Source organism: Dama dama, chromosome 8 (genome assembly GCF_033118175.1).
Source record: "Dama dama isolate Ldn47 chromosome 8, ASM3311817v1, whole genome shotgun sequence".
Lineage (NCBI taxonomy): Eukaryota > Metazoa > Chordata > Mammalia > Artiodactyla > Cervidae > Dama > Dama dama.
Genome location: NC_083688.1, coordinates 15,989,434 through 15,995,757, shown reverse-complemented (window position 1 = coordinate 15,995,757; position 6,324 = coordinate 15,989,434).

The window sequence follows — 6,324 nt, the reverse complement described above, 5'->3', positions numbered from 1 at the left end:
TCCTTCTAGATCCAAAACAGTCACTTGCTCTTGCAGGTGGTCATCCATCCTTCTCTTTCCTGCCAGGGAGCAGGTTAGGAAATGTGACTTACTTGCAGGACGTGTGCACGCACTTGTTTGACTGCCCCAGGCCCTCAGGGGCTCCAGGTTCACCTTCTCCACAGGTCTGCTGTTCCTTACAAATAGTAGTGACAGTCATAAGAACAACACTCACAAGGTGCTCTACAGAATGGCTTCATCTACAGTAAGTCATTGAATCCCTCCCATTAAACAGTCTCCTGAGATTGGTAAGGTAAGTATTGTTAGAGCCATCCTCACTTTACATGTGAGATAATGGAAGCTCAGAGATTCAGAGTCCCCTGGTGTTCAGGGGTGAAACGAAGACTCCCGGATCTCTGGACTTGAGTGCCCAGCTATCTTCTCTAGGTGGTCACCAGACTCACCTTCAGTACCCTTCTACTTACTTATTCCTCTGGGGGCCCCTCTTGCTCTTAACTGACACCCAACACATCACAGCTTGTTTCCCAGACCCACTCAGCCACTGTGTAAGGAAGCAGAAGGTGGGGTGGGGCACCAGGCATTGTGGGAACAGCTGGAAGTTCTTGGCTCTGCTGGACTCTAGGAGGCCTGCCCTCCGAGCTCTGCAGTTTCCCACCTGGCCTGCTCTGTCAGCCAGGCTTGGGTCTGAAATATGCATGAGTATTTTCCATATCAACACAGTGAATGTTCAGAAGAGGTGTCCTCAGCAGCAGGAAACCCTCTGAGTTCGGGAAGGAGACACTGCGGTATGAAGCAGTTAACTTGGTAGTAGTGCCCCTCTTTGACCCCTAAGCCATCTGCTTCCTTGAGGCCTCATTGGTCGTCTTTACTTTGTGTCTGGATGAGAGGCATTGTGTTTCTTCTTGGATAACATGAGGGAGGCAGTCAAAAGTCCTCCAGATCCAGATGACCACCACTGATAGCATCCATCCCCAAACTTGAGAGTAATGGGAAAGGGTGGTCATCAAAGAAGCTAGTATGACAACCTGTGATATTTTACATATTTGCGGTTTTCTGTATCTGATTTGCTGGGGTGCCTGAAACCAAACCACATTCCAGTTTTTGTACTTAAAGTCATTAATAGCTTGAGACTCCAAACGTGTTTTAAATGTAGCAGTTGGTTCATTTTTACTGGACCTGATGGAGTGTCTCAGTACTCATGTGTTTGATTTCCAAGTGTATCATACCCTTTTCAGTCTGTGATCCTGTCTTCCTGGGGATCTGTATACAGCCATGAGCATCTGACTGCTTCATTAAGTATTTATTCTTATAGTTACGCTTGAGATTTACAGATTAAGATATTTTTTATTATAAATTTCATTTTACATCTCCTTTACATTACCCTGAGGGCATTAAGTAGATCCTTTAAACTTATGTCTGGAACTTCCCTGGTGGTCCAGTGGTTGAGAATCTGCCTGCCAGTGCAGGGGACACTGGTTTAATCCATGTTCCGGGAAGATTCCATATGCTGCCAAGCAACTAAATCTGTGTGCTACAACTCCTGAGCCTGTGTGCTAGGGCCTGCAAGCCTCAACTACTGAGCCCTTGTGCTGCAGCTACTGAAGCCTATGTACCTAGAGCCTGTGCTTCACAACAAGAGAAACCACTGCACCGAGAAGCCCACACACCGAAGAGTAGCCTCTGTTCACTGCAACTAGAGAAAGCCTGTACATAGCCAGGAACACCCAGTGCAGCCAAAAAATAAACATAATTTTAAAAAACGAACTTACGTGAGGTAGATTATTTATAATGACCTTAAGACTTTAAAGTGGGTACAATACATGGCCATCATGAGAAGGGAGTGTTGATCTATTCAGTTCCGTTCAGTCGCTCAGTTGCGTCCGACTCTGTGGCCCCATGGACTGCAGTACGCCAGGCCTCCCTGTCTATCACCAACTCCCGGAACTTGCTCAGACTCATGTCCATCAAGTCGGTAATGCCATCCAACCATCTCATCCTCTGTCGTCCCCTTCTCCCACCTTCAATCTTTCCAAGCATCAGGGTCTTTTCAAATGAGTCAGTGCTTCACATCAGGTGGCCAAAGGACTGGAGTTTCAGCTTCAGCATCAGTCCTTCCAATGAATATTAAGGACTGATTTCCTTTAGGATGGACTGGTTGGATCTCCTTGCAGTCCAAGGGACTCTCAAGAGTCTTCTCCAACACCACAGTTCAAAAACATCGATTCTTCAGCATTCAGCTTTCTTATAGTCCAGCTCTCACATCCATACATGACTACTGGAAAAACCAGAGCTTTGACTAGACAGACCTTTGTTGGCAAAGTAATGTCTCTGCTTTTTAATATGCTGTCTAGGTTGGTCATAATTTTTCTTCCAAGGAGCAAGCATTTTTTAATATCTTGGTGGCAGTCACCATCTGCAGTGATTTTGGAGCCCCCCAAAATAAAGTCAGCCACTGTTTCCCCATCTATTTGCCATGAAGTGATGGGACTGGATGCCATGATCCTAGTTTTCTGAATGTTGAGCTTTAAGCCAACTTTTTCACTCTCCTCTTTCACTTTATCAAGAGGCTAATCTTTAGTTCTTCACTTTCTGCCATAAGGGTGGTGTCATCTGCATATCTGAGGTTATTGATATTTCTCCTGGCAATCTTGATTCCAGCTTGTGCTTCCTCCAGCCCAGCGTTTCTCATGATGTACTCTGCATATAAGTTAAATAAGCAGGGTGACAATATACAGCCTTGACGGACTCCTTTCCCTATTTGAAGCCAGTCTGTGTTGATCACAGCAAACTGGAAAATTCTTAAAGAGATGGGAATACCAGACCACCTGACCTGCCTCTTAAGAAATCTGTACGCAGGTCAGGAAGCAACAGTTAGAACTGGACATGGAACAACAGACTGGTTGGTCTGTTAGGGTTGAGAACTTTGTCCTTTGGTTAAGGTTGAAACCCGCAATGAAGTTAACTGGGAGAGCAAAGATAAGAGGCAGCCCAAATTTTGGGGTCACTTGTTCCTGTTCTTACATTGCTTTTTCCTAGCAAAACCCTATTAAGTTTCCATCCAGTTAATTAGCTTTCCAAACCTTTGAGTCACAGGAAATGGGATGTCACCATGGGTGTGGATCATATAAGCTATGGAGAATATATACAAGTAAAAGAAGTCACAGTGGAACCATAGTAGATACTTCGACTGGGTTCTAAAGGAAGTGCTGTCCCTGAAGAAATGTTACAACAGAGAGCCCATGGAATCTGAGGAGAATGGGGCCTCATACAGTACCTCATACAGGCAGTGGAGAAGGCACACAGCTGCGGGGTGGCACCTCTTGGCTCTTAAACGGGCTCCTCAGAGCTGTGGAGCCGTCCCATCACACGCCCCTTGTCAGCTCTCACTCATTCCCTAGAGCTAAGTTTCACTGTTGTGTGTGTGTTTTTTTTTTTAATTGAAGGATAATTGCTTTACAGTATTGTGTTGATTCACTGTTCTTTTAAAATCATTTCCTCCATCTTACCTCTCACTTTCAGCAGATGACTGTATTCCTACTTCAGAGTGAAAATCTCACCAGATGGGGAAATGCCCAGTTTCTTGTCTTTCACCTTCAGAATCGCCTACATCCACCCTTTACATGTCTTCTTGTCACAGTGGAAAACAGCCTCCTTCCACGGGAGTGTACTTCGTCCACCTGTGTGGTAGGGATCCGCCTCACCTCTTCTCCCAAGTTTTCACTTATGTCTTTGGCCTATGTGATGGAGAATTTTACACGTTAAGGAGAACCGCTCTGAACCTGATGTCTCTTTCTAACCGCCACTGCTCTTTAACAATTAAGTTTCTTGAGAGTTGTGTACACTTTATTTCGACTTCCTCCCTCATCCACACCTAAAGCCTTTGCCACGTGGCTCCTACTGCCAGCCATCCACTGGTGGTTTTCTTCCTAGGTCTACTCTCATAGACAGTAAAGGATGCCCACAGTTCATCAAATGTGTTGTTTTATAGGTCTGTCATAATGAAGCACACAGACTAGCCGGCTTAAACAACAGAAAGTGGTTCCCTCACAGTTCTGGAGACTGGAAGTCCAGGATCAAGGTGCTGGCAGGTTTGTTGTCTCCTGAGGCCTCGCTCCTTGGCTTGTAGACAGCCACTCTGCCCTGTGTCCTCACACGGCCTTTCTCCTGGGCCTGTGCGTCCCTCGTGCCTTCTCCTCTTCTCATAAAGAATCAGTCCGATTTGGGCTCCACCTTTATGACTTCATTTAACCTTAGTTATTTTAAGGGCCTAGTACAGCCATATCGGGGTTAAAACTTTAATATATATGAATTTGGGGAGAACATAATTCAGTCCCATAACACAGTTACCTGAGCCAGAACTTGGGGGTTCATCCTTAATTCCTCCCTACCTCACATCTGATATACCACATCCTGACTATTCTATTTTTGTTGTTTTTTGAACCCATTTTTCTGCCTCTTCATGTCTTTGAAAATTCATTCATTCAGTGTACTCTGTGGATACCCACTATATGTTAATAGTAGGAAGGTAGCCAAAGAAAAGTTAAAAAATATGAAATTAAGAAAAGTATATGGAAGGAAATGATAAAGATAAATGCAAAAATAAATTAACTGGCCAGATCAAAAGTTAGTTTAAGAGGGCTTTTTAAATAATGAAAGAGACATATACCTGGCAAATCTAATTAATAAAAGGCAATAAATGAATAAAGAGAACAGTATTTTAAAACTGTAAGATGTTACATCAATCTATTTGAAACTCAATGATAAAGAGAATTTTCTGGAAAATTGAGTGACCATAATTCACTCAAGAAATAAAATGCTAGAACTGGCTAAAGACCAAGAAATGAAACTTAAATGCTACTGAAGATGTATCTTTAACAAGGCTCTGAAAGTGAAAGTGAAAGTCTCTCAGTTGTATCCAACTCTTTGTGACCCCATGGACTGTTAGGAGTTCTCCAGGCCGGAATAGTGGAGTGGGTAGCCTTTCCCTTCCCCAGAGGATCTCCCAACCCAGGGATCAGACCCAGGTCTCCTACATTGCAGGTGGATTCTTTACCAGCTGAGCCACCAGGGAAGCCCAGGAATACTGGAGTGGGCAGACTATCCCTTCTCCAGGGGATCTTCCCAACCCAGGAATTGAACTGGGGTCTCCTGCATTGCAGGTGGATTCTTTACCAACTGAGCTATCAGAGAAGCTCCTAACAAGGTTTCTCAAGGCTCAGGGTTCATATTATTTACTGGGTGAATTCTTGTTATTAAATGATTCAATGATTACCTTCATCATCATAGGCTGAACAGGTTTTTGTTAAAAGGACAGAAAAGTTTCTAGGTTAGTTCTATTTACCAAAATCTAACAAAGATAGGTTTTTTTTCCTTAGTCTCATTTCATTTATGAATGTAGATGAAAAGAATTCTATAAAATCAGGTATACAATCCTTAAAATCCTTTTAGGAATCTAAGAGAAGGATGCTTCCTTAACATGATAAAGTACCATATATATTAAGTCCAGGGACCACATTGTCATTTCAGTAAATATGCCAGGATGTTCCCACTAAACCACTGGTTTTTCTGTGCTGCTGGCCATTGAGAATGAGTTGTGGATTGGAGTGTTCTGACTGGTTCTGATGGTTCTGGCGGGGAGAGCACCTTCACTCATCTCACAAGTTTCTTGAACACCTGAGGTCTTAAGTGGAACAGGGCCAGGGAGAGGCAATATGGCCTGCTGGTTGGGGAAGCAGCTCTGCAGCAGGCAGTGTGGCCGGCCCCTCTGGCTTCTTCCCTCCTCTGTAAAGTGTCATGAGAATTACAGGAAGCAAAACCAGATTTCCATGAGCACAGGTGTTAGTGCTGGTTAACTGACTTTCATATTTAGGTTGTAGATGTTTGCATTCCAGTGGGGTCAGGATCATGAAAAGAAAGTGAAAGTGTTAGTCACTCAGTTCTGTGTCCAGCTCTGCAACCCCACAGACTGTAGCCCACCAGGCTCATCTGCCCATGGAATTCTCCAGGCAAGAATACTGGAGCGGGTTGCCATCCCTTTCTCCAGGGAAACTTCCTGATCCAGGGATTGAACTCAGGTTTTCTGCATTGCAGGCAGAAGTAATACCTAGAAGTCACCAGCAGAGGGCAGCAGTGCATCAGGATGCCAGGGGGATGCTGCTGAAACCTGAAGCTTAACTGTATATTTTGGACAAAAACAGCCTGGCCCCAGGGGCCTTGGCATCAATGGACTAGGGAAACTTAGAACAAATAATGTGGTTAATTTCCTCTCCAAGTTGAATTATTTGTCTGAAAGTCTATAGGTGGGCTAGGAACGAGAAGAGGGTA